The following is a 20453-nucleotide window of genomic DNA, read 5'->3' as shown; positions in this document are numbered from 1 at the left end:
ACAGAGAGAGGAGGAGGTGTAGAGATATAAAAGGTGAGTGACTGACAGAGAGAGGAGGAGGGTAGAGATATAAAAGGTGAGTGACTGACAGAGAGAGGAGGAGGTGTAGAGATATAAAAGGTGAGTGACTGGCAGAGAGGAGGAGGGTAGGGATATAAAAGGTGAGTGACTGACAGAGAGAGAGGAGGAGGTGTAGAGATATAAAAGGTGAGTGACTGACAGAGAGAGAGGAGGAGGTGTAGAGATATAAAAGGTGAGTGACTGACAGAGAGAGAGAGGAGGTGTAGAGATATAAAAGGTGAGTGACTGACAGAGAGAGAGGAGGTGTAGAGATATAAAAGGTGAGTGACTGACAGAGAGAGGAGGAGGTGTAGAGATATAAAAGGTGAGTGACTGACAGAGAGAGAGGAGGAGGTGTAGAGATATAAAAGGTGAGTGACTGACAGAGAGAGAGGGTAGAGGAGGTGTAGAGATATAAAAGGTGAGTGACTGACAGAGAGAGAGGAGGAGGTGTAGAGATATAAAAAAAGGTGAGTGACTGACAGAGAGAGGAGGAGGTGTAGAGATATAAAAGGTGAGAGACTGGCAGAGAGGAGGAGGTGTAGAGATATAAAAGGTGAGTGACTGACAGAGAGGAGGAGGTGAGAGATATTAGGTGAGTGACTGACAGAGAGAGATGAGGAGGTGTAGAGATATAAAAGGTGAGTGAATGACAGAGAGAGGAGGAGGTGTAGAGATATAAAAGGTGAGTGACTGACAGAGAGAGGAGGAGGTGTAGAGATATAAAAGGTGAGTGACTGACAGAGAGAGGAGGAGGAGGGTAGAGATATAAAAAAAGGTGAGTGACTGACAGAGAGAGAGGGAGGTGTAGAGATATAAAAAGGTGATGACTGACAGAAGAGGAGGAGGTGTGAGATATAAAAGGTGAGTGACTGACAGAGAGAGAGGAGGAGGTGTAGAGATATAAAAGGTGAGTGACTGACAGAGAGAGAGAGGAGGTGTAGAGATATAAAAGGTGAGAGACTGACAGAGAGAGGAGGAGGTGTAGAGATATAAAAGGTGAGAGACTATAAATATAAAAGGTGAGTGACTGACAGAGAGAGAGGAGGTGTTAGAGATATTAGGTGAGTGACTGACAGAGAGAGATGAGAGGTGTAGAGATATAAAAGGTGAGTGAGAGAGGAGGAGGGTAGAGATATAAAAGGTGAGTGACTGACAGAGAGAGAGGAGGTGTAGAGATATAAAAGGTGAGTGACTGACAGAGAGAGAGGAGGAGGTGTAGGATATAAAAGGTGAGACTGACAGAGAGAGAGGTGTAGAGAGATATAAAAGGTGAGTGACTGACAGAGAGGAGGAGGTGTAGAGATATAAAAGGTGAGTGACTGACAGAGAGAGAGGAGGAGGATGTAGAGATATAAAAGGTGAGTGACTGACAGAGAGAGAGGAGGGTGTAGAGATATAAAAGGTGAGTGACTGACAGAGAGAGGAGGAGGTGTAGAGATATAAAAGGTGAGTGACTGGCAGAGAGGAGGAGGTGTAGAGATATAAAAGGTGAGTGACTGACAGAGAGAGGAGGAGGTGTAGAGATATAAAAGGTGAGTGACTGACAGAGAGGAGGAGGAGGGATATAAAAGGTGAGTGATAAAAGGTGAGAGATATAAAAGGTGAGTGACTGACAGAGAGAGGAGGAGGTGTAGAGATATAAAAGGTGAGTGACTGACAGAGAGAGGGAGGAGGTGTAGAGATATAAAAGGTGAGTGACTGACAGAGAGAGAGGAGGTGTAGAGATATAAAAGGTGAGTGACTGACAGAGAGGAGGAGGTGTAGAGATATAAAAGGTGAGAGACTGAGAGAGGAGGAGGTGTAGAGATATAAAAGGTGAGTGACTGACAGAGAGATGAGGAGGTGTAGAGATATAAAAGGTGAGTGACTGACAGAGAGAGAGAGGAGGTGTAGAGATATAAAAGGTGAGTGACTGACAGAGAGAGGAGGAGGTGTAGAGATATAAAGGTGAGTGACTGACAGAGAGGAGGGAGGTAGAGATATAAAAGGTGAGTGACTGACAGAGAGAGAGGAGGTGTAGAGATATAAAAGGTGAGTGACTGGCAGAGAGGAGGAGGGTAGAGATATAAAAGGTGAGTGACTGACAGAGAGAGAGAGGAGGTGTAGAGATATAAAAGGTGAGTGACTGACAGAGAGAGAGGAGGAGGTGTAGAGATATAAAAGGTGAGTGACTGACAGAGAGGAGGAGGTGTAGAGATATAAAAGGTGAGTGACTGACAGAGAGGAGGAGGTGTAGAGATATAAAAGGTGAGTGACTGACAGAGAGGAGGAGGTGTAGAGATATAAAAGGTGAGTGACTGACAGAGAGGAGGAGGTGTAGAGATATAAAAGGTGAGTGACTGACAGAGAGATGAGGAGGTGTAGAGATATAAAAGGTGAGTGACTGAAAGAGAGGAGGAGGGTAGAGATATAAAAGGTGAGTGACTGACAGAGAGAGGAGGAGGTGTAGAGATATAAAAGGTGAGTGACTGACAGAGAGGAGGAGGTGTAGAGATATAAAAGGTGAGTGACTGACAGAGAGAGGAGGTGTAGAGATATAAAAGGTGAGAGTGACAGACAGCAGAGGAGGAGGTAGAGATATAAAAGGTGAGTGACTGACAGAGAGAGGAGGTGTAGAGATATAAAAGGTGAGTGACTGACAGAGAGGAGGTGTAGAGATATAAAAGGTGAGTGACTGACAGAGAGGAGGAGGTGTGAGAGATATAAAAGGTGAGTGACTGACAGAGAGAGGAGGAGTGTAGAGATATAAAAGGTGAGTGACTGGCAGAGAGGAGGAGGTGTAGAGATATAAAAGGTGAGTGACTGACAGAGAGAGAGGAGGAGGTGTAGAGATATAAAAGGTGAGTGACTGACAGAGAGAGAGGAGGTGTAGAGATATAAAAGGTGAGTGACTGACAGAGAGAGAGGAGGTGTAGAGATATAAAAGGTGAGAGACTGACAGAGAGAGGAGGTGTAGAGATATAAAAGGTGAGAGACTGGCAGAGAGGAGGAGGTGTAGAGATATAAAAGGTGAGTGACTGACAGAGAGGAGGAGGTGTAGAGATATTAGGTGAGTGACTGACAGAGAGAGATGAGGAGGTGTAGAGATATAAAAGGTGAGTGAATGGCAGAGAGGAGGAGGGTAGAGATATAAAAGGTGAGTGACTGACAGAGAGAGGAGGAGGTGTAGAGATATAAAAGGTGAGTGACTGACAGAGAGAGGAGGGTAGAGATATAAAAGGTGAGTGACTGACAGAGAGGAGGAGGGTAGGGTGAGTGAGAGATATAAAAGGTGAGTGACTGACAGAGAGAGAGGAGGAGGTGTAGAGATATAAAAGGTGAGTGACTGACAGAGAGAGGAGGAGGTGTAGAGATATAAAAGGTGAGTGACTGACAGAGAGAGGAGGAGGTGTAGAGATATAAAGGTGAGTGACTGACAGAGAGGAGGAGGTGTAGAGATATAAAAGGTGAGTGACTGACAGAGAGGAGGAGGTGTAGAGATATAAAAGGTGAGTGACTGACAGAGAGGAGGAGGTGTAGAGATATAAAGGTGAGTGACTGACAGAGAGGAGGAGGAGGTGTAGAGATATAAAAGGTGAGTGACTGACAGAGAGGAGGAGGTGTAGAGATATAAAAGGTGAGTGACTGACAGAGAGGAGGAGGTGTAGAGATATAAAAGGTGAGTGACTGACAGAGAGGAGGAGGTGTAGAGATATAAAAGGTGAGTGACTGACAGAGAGGAGGAGGTGTAGAGATATAAAAGGTGAGTGACTGACAGAGAGAGGAGGTGTAGAGATATAAAAGGTGAGTGACTGACAGAGAGGAGGAGGTGTAGAGATATAAAAGGTGAGTGACTGACAGAGAGAGAGGAGGAGGTGTAGAGATATAAAAGGTGAGTGACTGACAGAGAGGAGGAGGTGTAGAGATATAAAAGGTGAGTGACTGACAGAGAGGAGGAGGTGTAGAGATATTAGGTGAGTGACTGACAGAGAGAGATGAGGAGGTGTAGAGATATAAAAGGTGAGTGAATGGCAGAGAGGAGGAGGGTAGAGATATAAAAGGTGAGTGACTGACAGAGAGAGGAGGAGGTGTAGAGATATAAAAGGTGAGTGACTGACAGAGAGGAGGAGGGTAGGGATATAAAAGGTGAGTGACTGAGAGAGGAGGAGGGTAGAGATAAAAAGGTGAGTGACTGACAGAGAGAGAGGAGGAGGTGTAGAGATATAAAAGGTGAGTGACTGGCAGAGAGGAGGAGGGTAGATATAAAAGGTGAGTGACTGAAGAGAGTGTAGAGATATAAAAGGTGAGTGACTGACAGAGAGAGAGGAGGAGGTGTAGAGATATAAAAGGTGAGTGACTGACAGAGAGGGAGGAGGTGTAGAGATATAAAGGTGAGTGACTGACAGAGAGGAGGAGGTGTAGAGATATAAAAGGTGAGTGACTGACAGAGAGAGGAGGTGTAGAGATATAAAAGGTGAGTGACTGACAGAGAGGAGGAGGTGTAGAGATATAAAAGGTGAGTGACTGACAGAGAGGAGGAGGTGTAGAGATATAAAAGGTGAGTGACTGACAGAGAGGAGGGAGGTGTAGAGATATAAAAGGTGAGTGACTGACAGAGAGGGAGGAGGTGTAGAGATATAAAAGGTGAGTGACTGACAGAGAGGAGGAGGTGTAGAGATATAAAAGGTGAGTGACTGAGAGATATAAAAGGTGAGTGACTGACAGAGAGGAGGAGGTGTAGAGATATAAAAGGTGAGTGACTGACAGAGAGGAGGAGGTGTAGAGATATAAAAGGTGAGTGACTGACAGAGAGGAGGGAGGTGTAGAGATATAAAAGGTGAGTGACTGACAGAGAGGAGGAGGTGTAGAGATATAAAAGGTGAGTGACTGGCAGAGAGGAGGAGGGTAGAGATATAAAAGGTGAGTGACTGACAGAGAGAGGAGGAGGTGTAGAGATATAAAAGGTGAGTGACTGACAGAGAGAGAGGAGGAGGTGTAGAGATATAAAAGGTGAGTGACTGGCAGAGAGGAGGAGGGTAGAGATATAAAAGGTGAGTGACTGACAGAGAGAGAGGAGGAGGTGTAGAGATATAAAGGTGAGTGACTGACAGAGAGAGAGGAGGTGTAGAGATATAAAAGGTGAGTGACTGGCAGAGAGGAGGAGGGTAGAGATATAAAAGGTGAGTGACTGACAGAGAGAGAGGAGGAGGTGTAGAGATATAAAAGGTGAGTGACTGACAGAGAGAGAGGAGGAGGTGTAGAGATATAAAAGGTGAGAGACTGGCAGAGAGGAGGAGGTGTAGAGATATAAAAGGTGAGTGACTGACAGAGAGGAGGAGGTGTAGAGATATTAGGTGAGTGACTGACAGAGAGAGATGAGGAGGTGTAGAGATATAAAAGGTGAGTGAATGGCAGAGAGGAGGAGGGTAGAGATATAAAAGGTGAGTGACTGACAGAGAGAGGAGGAGGTGTAGAGATATAAAAGGTGAGTGACTGACAGAGAGAGGAGGAGGGTAGAGATATAAAAGGTGAGTGACTGACAGAGAGAGGAGGAGGTGTAGAGATATAAAAGGTGAGTGACTGGCAGAGAGGAGGAGGGTAGGGATATAAAAGGTGAGTGACTGACAGAGAGAGAGGAGGAGGTGTAGAGATATAAAAGGTGAGTGACTGACAGAGAGGGAGGAGGTGTAGAGATATAAAAGGTGAGTGACTGACAGAGAGGAGGAGGTGTAGAGATATAAAAGGTGAGTGACTGGCAGAGAGGAGGAGGAGTGTAGAGATATAAAAGGTGAGTGACTGACAGAGAGGAGGAGGTGTAGAGATATTAGGTGAGTGACTGACAGAGAGAGATGAGGAGGTGTAGAGATATAAAAGGTGAGTGAATGGCAGAGAGGAGGAGGGTAGAGATATAAAAGGTGAGTGACTGACAGAGAGAGGAGGAGGTGTAGAGATATAAAAGGTGAGTGACTGACAGAGAGAGAGGAGGAGGTGTAGAGATATAAAAGGTGAGTGACTGACAGAGAGAGGAGGTGGTGTAGAGATATAAAAGGTGAGAGACTGACAGAGAGAGGAGGTGTAGAGATATAAAAGGTGAGAGACTGGCAGAGAGGAGGAGGTGTAGAGATATAAAAGGTGAGTGACTGACAGAGAGGAGGAGGTGTAGAGATATAAGGTGAGTGACTGACAGAGAGAGAGGAGGAGGTGTAGAGATATAAAAGGTGAGTGACTGACAGAGAGGAGGAGGTGTAGAGATATAAAGGTGAGTGACTGACAGAGAGGAGGAGGTGTAGAGATATAAAAGGTGAGTGACTGACAGAGAGAGAGAGGGATATAAAAGGTAGAGATATGGCAGAGAGGAGGTAGGGATATAAAGGTGAGTGACTGACAGAAGGAGGAGGAGGTGTAGAGGTGAGTGACTGACAGAGAGAGAGAGGAGGTGTAGAGATATAAAAGGTGAGTGACTGACAGAGAGAGAGGAGGAGGTGTAGAGATATAAAGGTGAGTGACTGACAGAGAGAGAGGAGGTGTAGAGATATAAAAGGTGAGTGACTGACAGAGAGAGGAGGTGTAGAGATATAAAAGGTGAGTGACTGACAGAGAGAGGAGGAGGTGTAGAGATATAAAAGGTGAGTGACTGGCAGAGAGGAGGAGGGTAGAGATATAAAAGGTGAGTGACTGACAGAGAGAGAGGAGGAGGTGTGTAGAGATATAAAGGTGAGTGACTGACAGAGAGAGAGAGGAGGTGTAGAGATATAAAAGGTGAGTGACTGACAGAGAGAGAGGAGGTGTAGAGATATAAAAGGTGAGTGACTGGCAGAGAGGAGAAGGGTAGAGATATAAAAGGTGAGTGATTGGCAGAGAGAGATGAGGAGGTGTAGAGATATAAAAGGTGAGTGACTGACAGAGAGAGAGGAGGTAGATATAAAAGGTGAGTGACTATAGAAGAGGAGGAGGTGTAGATATAAAAGGTGACTGGCAGAGAGGAGGAGGGTACAGATATAAAAGGTGAGTGACTGACAGAGAGAGGAGGAGGTGTAGATATATAAAAGGTGAGTGACTGACAGAGAGAGAGGAGGAGGTGTAGAGATATAAAAGGTGAGAGAAGGACAGAGATAGAGGAGGAGGTGTAGAGATATAAAAGGTGAGTGACTGACAGAGAGGAGGAGGTGTAGAGATATAAAAGGTGAGTGACTGACAGAGAGGAGGAGGTGTAGAGATATAAAAGGTGAGTGACTGACAGAGAGGAGGAGGTGTAGAGATATAAAAGGTGAGTGACTGACAGACAGGAGGAGGTGTAGAGATATAAAAGGTGAGTGACTGACAGACAGGAGGAGGTGTAGAGATATAAAAGGTGAGTGACTGACAGACAGGAGGTGTAGAGATATAAAAGGTGAGTGACTGACAGAGAGGAGGAGGTGTAGAGATATAAAAGGTGAGTGACTGACAGAGAGGAGGAGGTGTAGAGATATAAAAGGTGAGTGACTGACAGAGAGGAGGAGGTGTAGAGATATAAAGGTGAGTGACTGACAGAGAGGAGGAGGTGTAGAAATATAAAAGGTGAGTGACTGACAGAGGGGAGGAGGTGTAGAGATATAAAAGGTGAGTGACTGACAGAGAGAGGAGGAGATATAAAAGGTGAGTGACTGGCAGAGAGGAGGAGGTGTAGAGATATAAAAGGTGAGTGACTGACAGAGAGAGAGAGGAGGTGTAGAGATATAAAAGGTGAGTGACTGACAGAGAGAGAGGTGTAGGAGGTGTAGAGATATAAAAGGTGAGACTGACAGAGAGAGAGGAGGTGTAGAGATATAAAAGGTGAGTGACTGGCAGAGAGGAGGAGGTGTAGAGATATAAAAGGTGAGTGACTGACAGAGAGGAGGAGGTGTAGAGATATAAAAGGTGAGTGACTGACAGAGAGAGAGGAGGTGTAGAGATATAAAAGGTGAGTGACTGGCAGAGAGGAGGAGGTGTAGAGATATAAAAGGTGAGTGACTGACAGAGAGAGGAGGAGGTGTAGAGATATAAAAGGTGAGTGACTGACAGAGAGGAGGAGGTGTAGAGATATAAAAGGTGAGTGACTGACAGAGAGAGGAGGAGGTGTAGAGATATAAAAGGTGAGTGACTGGCAGAGAGGAGGAGGGTAGAGATATAAAAGGTGAGTGACTGACAGAGAGGAGGAGGTGTAGAGATATAAAAGGTGAGTGACTGACAGAGAGAGGGAGGAGGTGTAGAGATATAAAAGGTGAGAGAAGGACAGAGATAGAGGAGGAGGTGTAGAGATATAAAAGGTGAGTGACTGACAGAGAGGAGGAGGTGTAGAGATATAAAAGGTGAGTGACTGACAGAGAGAGAGGAGGTGTAGAGATATAAAAGGTGAGTGACTGACAGAGAGGAGGAGGGTGTAGAGATATAAAAGGTGAGTGACTGACAGAGAGGAGGAGGTGTAGAGATATAAAAGGTGAGTGACTGACAGACAGAGGAGGAGTGAGAGATATAAAAGGTGAGTGACTGACAGAGAGGAGGAGGTGTAGAGATATAAAGGTGAGTGACTGACAGAGAGGAGGAGGTGTAGAGATATAAAAGGTGAGTGACTGACAGAGAGGAGGAGGTGTAGAGATATAAAAGGTGAGTGACTGACAGAGAGGAGGAGGTGTAGAGATATAAAAGGTGAGTGACTGACAGAGAGAGAGGAGGTGTAGAGATATAAAAGGTGAGTGACTGACAGAGAGAGAGGAGGTGTAGAGATATAAAAGGTGAGTGACTGGAGAGAGAGGGAGGAGGTGTAGAGATATAAAAGGTGAGTGACTGACAGAGAGGAGGAGGTGTAGAGATATAAAAGGTGAGTGACTGACAGAGAGGAGAGGAGGTGTAGAGATATAAAGGTGAGTGAATGGCAGAGAGGAGGAGGGTAGAGATATAAAAGGTGAGTGACTGACAGAGAGAGGAGGAGGTGTAGAGATATAAAAGGTGAGTGACTGACAGAGAGGAGGAGGGTAGGGATATAAAAGGTGAGTGACTGGCAGAGAGGAGGAGGGTAGAGATATAAAAGGTGAGTGACTGACAGAGAGAGAGGAGGAGGTGTAGAGATATAAAAGTTGAGTGACTGGCAGAGAGGAGGAGGGTACAGATATAAAAGGTGAGTGACTGACAGAGAGAGGAGGAGGTGTAGATATATAAAAGGTGAGTGACTGACAGAGAGAGAGGAGGAGGTGTAGAGATATAAAAGGTGAGAGAAGGACAGAGATAGAGGAGGAGGTGTAGAGATATAAAAGGTGAGTGACTGACAGAGAGGAGGAGGTGTAGAGATATAAAAGGTGAGTGACTGACAGAGAGGAGGAGGTGTAGAGATATAAAAGGTGAGTGACTGATAGAGAGAGGAGGAGGTGTAGAGATATAAAAGGTGAGTGACTGACAGAGAGGAGGAGGTGTAGAGATATAAAAGGTGAGTGACTGACAGAGAGGAGGAGGTGTAGAGATATAAAAGGTGAGTGACTGACAGAGAGGAGGAGGTGTAGAGATATAAAAGGTGAGTGACTGACAGACAGGAGGAGGTGTAGAGATATAAAAGGTGAGTGACTGACAGAGAGGAGGAGGTGTAGAGATATAAAAGGTGAGTGACTGACAGAGAGGAGGAGGAGGTGTAGAGATATAAAAAAGGTGAGTGACTGACAGAGAGAGGAGGTGTAGAGATATAAAAGGTGAGTGACTGACAGAGAGGAGGAGGTGTAGAGATATAAAAGGTGAGTGACTGACAGAGAGGAGGAGGTGTAGAGATATAAAAGGTGAGTGACTGACAGAGAGATGAGGAGGTGTAGAGATATAAAAGGTGAGTGACTGACAGAGAGAGGAGGAGTGTAGAGATATAAAAGGTGAGTGACTGGCAGAGAGGAGGAGGGTAGAGATATAAAAGGTGACTGACTGGCAGAGAGGAGGAGGGTAGGGATATAAAAGGTGAGTGACTGACAGAGAGAGAGGAGGTGTAGAGATATAAAAGGTGAGTGACTGACAGAGAGGAGGGATATAAAAGTATAAAAAGGTGAGTGACTGACAGAGAGAGAGGGAGGTGTAGAGATATAAAAGGTGAGTGACTGACAGAGAGAGGAGGTGTAGAGATATAAAAGGTGAGTGACTGATAGAGAGAGGAGGAGGTGTAGAGATATAAAAGGTGAGTGACTGACAGAGAGGAGGAGGTGTAGAGATATAAAAGGTGAGTGACTGACAGAGAGGAGGAGGTGTAGAGATATAAAAGGTGAGTGACTGACAGAGAGGAGGAGGTGTAGAGATATAAAAGGTGAGTGACTGACAGAGAGAGAGGAGGAGGTAGAGATATAAAAGGTGAGTGACTGACAGAGAGGAGGAGGTGTAGAGATATAAAAAGGTGAGTGACTGACAGAGAGGAGGAGGAGTAGAGATATAAAAGGTGAGTGACTGACAGAGAGGAGGAGGAGTGTAGAGATATAAAAGGTGAGTGACTGACAGAGAGGAGGAGGAGGTGTAGAGATATAAAAGGTGAGTGACTGGCAGAGAGGAGGAGGTGTAGAGATATAAAAGGTGAGTGACTGACAGAGAGGAGGAGGTATTTGTGTAGAGATATAAAAGGTGAGTGACTGACAGAGAGAGGAGGAGGGTAGAGATATAAAAGGTGAGTGACTGACAGAGAGAGGAGGAGGTGTAGAGATATAAAAGGTGAGTGACTGGCAGAGAGGAGGAGGGTAGGGATATAAAAGGTGAGTGACTGACAGAGAGAGGAGGAGGTGTAGAGATATAAAAGGTGAGTGACTGACAGAGAGAGAGGAGGAGGTGTAGAGATATAAAAGGTGAGTGACTGACAGAGAGAGAGGAGGTGTAGAGATATAAAAGGTGAGTGACTGACAGAGAGGAGAAGGTGTAGAGATATAAAAGGTGAGTGACTGACAGAGAGAGATGAGGAGGTGTAGAGATATAAAAGGTGAGTGACTGACAGAGAGGAGGAGGAGGTAGAGATATAAAAGGTGAGTGACTGGCAGAGAGGAGGAGGTAGAGATATAAAAGGTGAGTGACTGACAGAGGAGAGGAGGAGGTGTAGAGATATAAAAGGTGAGTGACTGACAGAGAGAGAGGAGGAGGTGTAGAGATATAAAAGGTGAGTGACTGAGAGATAGAGGAGGAGGTGTAGGATATAAAAGGTGAGTGACTGACAGAGAGGAGGAGGTGTAGAGATATAAAAGGTGAGTGACTGACAGAGAGGAGGAGGTGTAGAGATATAAAAGGTGAGTGACTGACAGAGAGGAGGAGGTGTAGAGATATAAAAGGTGAGTGACTGACAGAGAGAGGAGGGTGTAGAGATATAAAAGGTGAGTGACTGACAGATATAAAAAGGTGAGTGACTGACAGAGAGGAGGAGGTGTAGAGATATAAAAGGTGAGTGACTGACAGAGAGGAGGAGGTGTAGAGATATAAAAGGTGAGTGACTGACAGAGAGAGGAGGAGAGATATAAAAAGGTGTAGAGATATAAAAGGTGAGTGACTGACAGAGAGGAGGAGGTGTAGAGATATAAAAGGTGAGTGACTGACAGAGAGGAGGAGGTGTAGGTAGATATAAAAGGTGAGTGACTGACAGAGAGGAGGAGGTGTAGAGATATAAAAGGTGAGTGACTGACAGAGAGGAGGAGAGGTGTAGAGATATAAAGGTGAGTGACTGACAGAGAGGAGGAGGTGTAGAGATATAAAAGGTGAGTGACTGACAGAGAGGAGGAGGTGTAGAGATATAAAAGGTGAGTGACTGACAGAGAGAGGAGGAGGTGTAGAGATATAAAAGGTGAGTGACTGACAGAGAGAGAGGAGGAGGTGTAGAGATATAAAAGGTGAGTGACTGGCAGAGAGGAGGAGGGTGTAGAGATAGAGTGACTGACAGAGGAGGAGGTGTAGAGATATAAAAGGTGAGTGACTGACAGAGAGAGAGAGGAGGTGTAGAGATATAAAAGGTGAGTGACTGACAGAGAGAGAGGAGGTGTAGAGATATAAAAGGTGAGTGACTGACAGAGAGGAGGAGGTGTAGAGATATAAAAGGTGAGTGACTGAGAGAGGAGGAGGTGTAGAGATATAAAAGGTGAGTGACTGACAGAGAGGAGGAGGTGTAGAGATATAAAAGGTGAGTGACTGACAGAGAGAGATGAGGAGGTGTAGAGATATAAAAGGTGAGTGACTGACAGAGAGGAGGAGGTAGAGATATAAAAGGTGAGTGACTGACAGAGAGGAGGAGGTGTAGAGATATAAAAGGTGAGTGACTGACAGAGAGAGGAGGAGGTGTAGAGATATAAAAGGTGAGTGACTGACAGAGAGGAGGAGGTGTAGAGATATAAAAGGTGAGTGACTGACAGAGAGGAGGAGGAGTAGAGATATAAAAGGTGAGTGACTGACAGAGAGAGAGGAGGAGGTGTAGAGATATAAAAGGTGAGTGACTGACAGAGAGAGAGGGAGGTGTAGAGATATAAAAGGTGAGTGACTGACAGAGAGGAGGAGGTGTAGAGATATAAAAGGTGAGTGACTGATAGAGAGAGGAGGAGGTGTAGAGATATAAAAGGTGAGTGACTGACAGAGAGGAGGAGGTGTAGAGATATAAAAGGTGAGTGACTGACAGAGAGGAGGAGGTGTAGAGATATAAAAGGTGAGTGACTGACAGAGAGAGGAGGAGGTGTAGAGATATAAAAGGTGAGTGACTGACAGAGAGAGAGGAGGAGGTGTAGATATATAAAAGGTGAGTGACTGACAGAGAGAGGAGGAGGTGTAGAGATATAAAAGGTGAGTGACTGACAGAGAGAGAGGAGGAGGTGTAGAGATATAAAAGGTGAGTGACTGACAGAGAGAGAGGAGGATATAAAAGGTGTAGAGATATAAAAGGTGAGTGACTGACAGAGAGAGAGGAGGAGGTGTAGAGATATAAAAGGTGAGTGACTGACAGAGAGGAGGAGGTGTAGAGATATAAAAGGTGAGTGACTGACAGAGAGGAGGAGGTGTAGAGATATAAAAGGTGAGTGACTGACAGAGAGGGAGGAGGTGTAGATATATAAAAGGTGAGTGACTGACAGAGAGGAGGAGGTGTAGAGATATAAAAGGTGAGAGAAGGACAGAGAGAGAGGAGGAGGTGTAGAGATATAAAAGGTGAGTGACTGACAGAGAGAGATGAGGGTAGAGATATAAAAGGTGAGTGACTGACAGAGAGGAGGAGGTGTAGAGATATAAAAGGTGAGTGACTGACAGAGAGGAGGAGGTGTAGAGATATAAAAGGTGAGTGACTGACAGAGAGGAGGAGGTGTAGAGATATAAAAGGTGAGTGACTGACAGAGAGGAGGAGGTGTAGAAATATAAAAGGTGAGTGACTGACAGAGGAGGAGGTGTAGAGATATAAAAGGTGAGTGACTGACAGAGAGGAGGAGGTGTAGAGATATAAAAGGTGAGTGACTGACAGAGAGGAGGAGGTGTAGAGATATAAAGGTGAGTGACTGACAGAGAGGAGGAGGTGTAGAGATATAAAAGGTGAGTGACTGACAGAGAGGAGGAGGTGTAGAGATATAAAAGGTGAGTGACTGACAGACAGGAGGAGGTGTAGAGATATAAAACAGGTGAGTGACTGAAAGAGAGAGGAGGAGGTGTAGAGATATAAAAGGTGAGTGACTGACAGAGAGGAGGAGGTGTAGAGATATAAAAGGTGAGTGACTGACAGAGAGAGAGGAGGTGTAGAGATATAAAAGGTGAGTGACTGACAGAGAGAGAGAGGAGGTGTAGAGATATAAAAGGTGAGTGACTGACAGAGAGGAGGAGGTGTAGAGATATAAAAGGTGAGTGACTGACAGAGAGGAGGAGGTGTAGAGATATAAAAGGTGAGTGACTGACAGAGAGGAGGAGGTGTAGAGATATAAAAGGTGAGTGACTGACAGAGAGGAGGAGGTGTAGAGATATAAAAGGTGAGTGACTGACAGAGAGAAAGGAGGTGTAGAGATATAAAAGGTGAGTGAATGGCAGAGAGGAGGAGGTGTAGAGATATAAAAGGTGAGTGACTGACAGAGAGAGGAGGAGGTGTAGAGATATAAAAGGTGAGTGACTGACAGAGAGGAGGAGGTGTAGAGATATAAAAGGTGAGTGACTGGCAGAGAGGAGGAGGTGTAGAGATATAAAAGGTGAGTGACTGACAGAGAGGAGGAGGTGTAGAGATATAAAAGGTGAGTGACTGACAGAGAGAGAGGAGGTGGTGTAGAGATATAAAAGGTGAGTGACTGACAGAGAGAGAGGAGGAGGTGTAGAGATATAAAAGGTGAGTGACTGACAGAGAGGAGGAGGAGGTGTAGAGATATAAAAGGTGAGTGACTGACAGAGAGGAGGAGGTGTAGAGATATAAAAGGTGAGTGACTGGCAGAGAGGAGGAGGAGGTGTAGAGATATAAAAGGTGAGTGACTGACAGAGAGAGGAGGAGGTGTAGAGATATAAAAGGTGAGTGACTGACAGAGAGAGAGGAGGTGTAGAGATATAAAAGGTGAGTGACTGAAGAGGAGGAGGTGTAGAGATATAAAAGGTGAGACTGACAGAGAGAGGAGGTGTAGAGATATAAAAGGTGAGTGACTGACAGAGAGGAGGAGGTGTAGAGATATAAAAGGTGAGTGACTGACAGAGAGGAGGAGGTGTAGAGATATAAAAGGTGAGTGACTGACAGAGAGAGGAGGAGGTGTAGAGATATAAAAGGTGAGTGACTGACAGAGAGGAGGAGGTGTAGAGATATAAAAGGTGAGTGACTGACAGAGAGAGGAGGAGGTGTAGAGATATAAAAGGTGAGTGACTGACAGAGAGAGAGGAGGAGGTGTAGAGATATAAAAGGTGAGTGACTGACAGAGAGAGAGGAGGAGGTGTAGAGATATAAAAGGTGAGTGACTGACAGAGAGTGAGGAGGTGTAGAGATATAAAAGGTGAGAGACTGACAGAGAGGAGAAGGGTAGAGATATAAAAGGTGAGTGACTGACAGAGAGAGGAGGAGGTGTAGAGATATAAAAGGTGAGTGAATGGCAGAGAGGAGGAGGGTAGAGATATAAAAGGTGAGTGACTGACAGAGAGAGGAGGAGGTGTAGAGATATAAAAGGTGAGTGACTGACAGAGAGAGGAGGAGGTGTAGAGATATAAAAGGTGAGTGACTGACAGAGAGAGGAGGAGGGTAGAGATATAAAAGGTGAGTGACTGACAGAGAGAGGAGGAGGTGTAGAGATATAAAAGGTGAGTGACTGACAGAGAGGGAGGAGGGTAGAGATATAAAAGGTGAGTGACTGACAGAGAGAGGAGGAGGTGTAGAGATATAAAAGGTGAGTGACTGGCAGAGGGAGGAGGGTAGAGATATAAAAGGTGAGTGACTGACAGAGAGAGAGGAGGAGGTGTAGAGATATAAAAGGTGAGTGACTGACAGAGAGAGAGGAGGAGGTGTAGAGATATAAAAGGTGAGTGACTGACAGAGAGAGAGGAGGTGTAGAGATATAAAAGGTGAGTGACTGGCAGAGAGGAGAAGGGTAGAGATATAAAAGGTGAGTGACTGGCAGAGAGAGATGAGGAGGTGTAGAGATATAAAAGGTGAGTGACTGACAGAGAGAGAGGAGGAGGTGTAGAGATATAAAAGGTGAGTGACTGGCAGAGAGGAGGAGGGTAGAGATATAAAAGGTGAGTGACTGACAGAGAGAGAGAGGAGGTGTAGAGATATAAAAGGTGAGTGACTGGCAGAGAGGAGAAGGGTAGAGATATAAAAGGTGAGTGACTGGCAGAGAGAGATGAGGAGGTGTAGAGATATAAAAGGTGAGTGACTGACAGAGAGAGAGGAGGAGGTGTAGAGATATAAAAGGTGAGTGACTGGCAGAGAGGAGGAGGGTACAGATATAAAAGGTGAGTGACTGACAGAGAGAGGAGGAGGTGTAGATATATAAAAGGTGAGTGACTGACAGAGAGAGGAGGAGGTGTAGAGATATAAAAGGTGAGTGACTGACAGAGAGAGAGGAGGAGGTGTAGAGATATAAAAGGTGAGAGAAGGACAGAGAGAGATGAGGGTAGAGATATAAAAGGTGAGTGACTGACAGAGAGGAGGAGGTGTAGAGATATAAAAGGTGAGTGACTGACAGAGAGAGAGGAGGGTAGAGATATAAAAGGTGAGTGACTGACAGAGAGAGATGAGGGTAGAGATATAAAAGGTGAGTGACTGACAGAGGAGGAGGTGTAGAGATATAAAAGGTGAGTGACTGACAGAGAGAGGAGGAGTGTAGAGATATAAAAGGTGAGTGACTGGCAGAGAGGAGGAGGTGTAGAGATATAAAAGGTGAGTGACTGACAGAGAGAGAGGAGGAGGTGTAGAGATATAAAAGGTGAGTGACTGACAGAGAGGAGGAGGTGTAGAGATATAAAAGGTGAGTGACTGACAGAGAGAGGAGGTGGTGTAGAGATATAAAAGGTGAGAGACTGACAGAGAGAGGAGGTGTAGAGATATAAAAGGTGAGAGACTGGCAGAGAGGAGGAGGTGTAGAGATATAAAAGGTGAGTGACTGACAGAGAGGAGGAGGTGTAGAGATTTTAGGTGAGTGACTGACAGAGAGAGATGAGGAGGTGTAGAGATATAAAAGGTGAGTGAATGGCAGAGAGGAGGAGGGTAGAGATATAAAAGGTGAGTGACTGACAGAGAGAGGAGGAGGTGTAGAGATATAAAAGGTGAGTGACTGACAGAGAGGAGGAGGGTAGGGATATAAAAGGTGAGTGACTGGCAGAGAGGAGGAGGGTAGGGATATAAAAGGTGAGTGACTGACAGAGAGAGAGGAGGAGGTGTAGAGATATAAAAGGTGAGTGACTGACAGAGAGAGAGGAGGAGGTGTAGAGATATAAAAGGTGAGTGACTGACAGAGAGGAGGAGGTGTAGAGATATTAGGTGAGTGACTGACAGAGAGAGATGAGGAGGTGTAGAGATATAAAAGGTGAGTGAATGGCAGAGAGGAGGAGGGTAGAGATATAAAAGGTGAGTGACTGACAGAGAGAGGAGGAGGTGTAGAGATATAAAAGGTGAGTGACTGACAGAGAGAGGAGGAGGGTAGAGATATAAAAGGTGAGTGACTGACAGAGAGAGGAGGAGGTGTAGAGATATAAAAGGTGAGTGACTGGCAGAGAGGAGGAGGGTAGGGATATAAAAGGTGAGTGACTGACAGAGAGAGAGGAGGAGGTGTAGAGATATAAAAGGTGAGTGACTGACAGAGAGAGAGGAGGAGGTGTAGAGATATAAAAGGTGAGTGACTGACAGAGAGAGAGAGAGGAGGTGTAGAGATATAAAAGGTGAGTGACTGGCAGAGAGGAGAAGGGTAGAGATATAAAAGGTGAGTGACTGGCAGAGAGAGATGAGGAGGTGTAGAGATATAAAAGGTGAGTGACTGACAGAGAGAGAGGAGGAGGTGTAGAGATATAAAAGGTGAGTGACTGGCAGAGAGGAGGAGGGTAGAGATATAAAAGGTGAGTGACTGACAGAGAGAGAGGAGGAGGTGTAGAGATATATAAAAGGTGAGTGACTGACAGAGAGAGAGGAGGGTGTAGAGATATAAAAGGTGAGTGACTGACAGAGAGAGAGGAGGAGGTGTAGAGATATAAAAGGTGAGAGAAGGACAGAGAGAGAGGAGGAGGTGTAGAGATATAAAAGGTGAGTGACTGACAGAGAGAGATGAGGGTAGAGATATAAAAGGTGAGTGACTGACAGAGAGGAGGAGGTGTAGAGATATAAAAGGTGAGTGACTGACAGAGAGGAGGAGGTGTAGAGATATAAAAGGTGAGTGACTGACAGAGAGGAGGAGGTGTAGAGATATAAAAGGTGAGTGACTGACAGAGAGGAGGAGGTGTAGAGATATAAAAGGTGAGTGACTGATAGAGAGAGGAGGAGGTGTAGAGATATAAAAGGTGAGTGGCTGACAGAGAGGAGGAGGTGTAGAGATATAAAAGGTGAGTGACTGACAGAGAGGAGGAGGTGTAGAGATATAAAAGGTGAGTGACTGACAGACAGGAGGAGGTGTAGAGATATAAAAGGTGAGTGACTGACAGAGAGGAGGAGGTGTAGAGATATAAAAGGTGAGTGACTGACAGAGAGGAGGAGGTGCAGAGATATAAAAGGTGAGTGACTGACAGAGAGAGAGGAGGTGTAGAGATATAAAAGGTGAGTGACTGACAGAGAGGAGGAGGTGTAGAGATATAAAAGGTGAGTGACTGACAGAGAGGAGGAGGTGTAGAGATATAAAAGGTGAGTGACTGATAGAGAGAGGAGGAGGTGTAGAGATATAAAAGGTGAGTGACTGACAGAGAGGAGGAGGTGTAGAGATATAAAAGGTGAGTGACTGACAGACAGGAGGAGGTGTAGAGATATAAAAGGTGAGTGACTGACAGACAGGAGGAGGTGTAGAGATATAAAAGGTGAGTGACTGACAGAGAGGAGGAGGTGTAGAGATATAAAAGGTGAGTGACTGACAGAGTGGAGGAGGTGTAGAGATATAAAAGGTGAGTGACTGACAGAGAGAGATGAGGGTAGAGATATAAAAGGTGAGTGACTGACAGAGAGAGATGAGGGTAGAGATATAAAAGGTGAGTGACTGACAGAGAGGAGGAGGTGTAGAGATATAAAAGGTGAGTGACTGACAGAGAGAGATGAGGGTAGAGATATAAAAGGTGAGTGACTGACAGAGAGATGAGGGTAGAGATATAAAAGGTGAGTGACTGACAGAGAGGAGGAGGTGTAGAGATATAAAAGGTGAGTGACTGACAGAGAGAGATGAGGGTAGAGATATAAAAGGTGAGTGACTGACAGAGAGAGATGAGGGTAGAGATATAAAAGGTGAGTGACTGACATAGGAGGGAACATAAAAAAGCGAAGACAGGCACAGCAGGACAAGAGCACAGAAAGAGAGAGAAATAGGTTGTGGTAGAGAGAGGGAGGACGGACGGAGGGAGATCGAGGGAGGGAGTGTTGCGGGGACACACACCCTATTCCCAAGTGCACTGCTTTTGACCAGGGTTTTGATCAAAAGTAGTACACTATGTAGGGAATAGCTGCCTTCTGGGACGCATAGAGACGGAGGGAAGGAGTGTGCTGAGGAACAACCGAGGGCAGGCTGAAACCTGCTCTGAAGCAGTCACCATATTCCACCCTGCTCCACATGTGCGGAGGTGACTTCATAGGTGTGTGTGTGCACATGTGTGTGTCACTGTTAAAAAGAAATCAACCACCCTGTTCATCATCATCATCATTATTATCACCCCCACAATCTTCATCACTACAACCATGAAATGTGATTCTGAATACTAGTTTTGACTAGGTTACTAGGCTACTGAAATTCTATTACAAACTCAAACAGGGGCTATAGTTTGATGTGTCATGTTTTAGGGCTAAACAATGATTGCACTAATGCAAAAGACAATAACGTTTATCAAATCACTCGGCATCATATGGAAACACACACACACACACACACACACACACACACACACTGAATTCACCTGTCAGTTTGATTGCCCAAAATGCTTGTCGTGCGCAAAAACTTCAGCAGTTGTTTTCGAAACAATCAACTTCCAACTTCCCCTTTTTCTGTAGTCTGTACCAAGTCCTAAATGAACTCAAATCACCTACGAATAAACTGCTACTTCACGTACACAAAAATCTGATAGCCTTCAGTCTAATGTGAAGAACATGACCCGCGTTAAATGGATCAACCTGAGCCCCTCATAAACAAGCCGACACCGTTGGGGATTGCGGTCCCCCCCCCCCCCCAAATAGACATGCAGCTCGTTGATGAACCAAAACCGGACCAGCACTGCACACACCAAACTTTAAGAAAGCAAAATAAAAAATGTATCGCAAAATCTACCAAACACTGAACTCGTTCCAGTCTAAAAATACTTTTTAAACGAGCCGAACAATTGTGGGCGATAGAAAGTTCGTTGTGATAAACTTACCTAACAAGTGGAGCGGACAAGCAGCACTGAGTTGAGAGGAACCACGTTGGACTGAAGCAGGATTACAATACATTCTATTTGCAGAAGCATTACATCACCCCTAGGGTGACGTCACGTGGGATTCCTGAAGTTCTAAATCATTGCGGTCCCGCTTCGGAGGAGGCGTGGTTAACTACTAGCCCGGGCTCGGAACGACTCTATGCGTATTATAGGCAACAGTAGGCTGGCATCTCGCTCAAACCTCCACCACCTTCAACAGCTGTCTGTCTGCCTGGTACTGGGTGCGCGGGACGCGACGGTACGCCAGACAGGCCTTGGGGACAGAGGCATCGAGGGAACTGGTACGAGATCAGGGGAGAAGGGGGAGGAAGATGGGAGGGGAGGTCTATATGTCACTAGCCTTTGCGCAGAGCCGTACAGGACGTCCCAGCGGGGTCTACCTC

At 45.5% G+C, this 20453-nt stretch overlaps 1 protein-coding gene across 1 annotated transcript in view; it reads right to left on the bottom strand.

Moving 5' to 3' along the window:
- LOC115128658 (cAMP responsive element binding protein 5b) overlaps positions 1-20112 on the bottom strand; it is a 48772-nt gene extending 28660 nt beyond the window's left edge. The window contains 1 exon segment of the mRNA XM_029658721.2: positions 20011-20112. The gene's annotated coding sequence lies outside the window, so the exon portion shown is untranslated.
- Positions 20113-20453: the final 341 nt, after the last annotated feature.

This window comes from Oncorhynchus nerka, linkage group LG4 (genome assembly GCF_034236695.1).
Source record: "Oncorhynchus nerka isolate Pitt River linkage group LG4, Oner_Uvic_2.0, whole genome shotgun sequence".
Classification (NCBI taxonomy): domain Eukaryota; kingdom Metazoa; phylum Chordata; class Actinopteri; order Salmoniformes; family Salmonidae; genus Oncorhynchus; species Oncorhynchus nerka.
The sequence above is the reverse complement of the archived record's forward strand: the minus strand, read 5'-3'. Positions and strand labels throughout refer to the sequence as shown.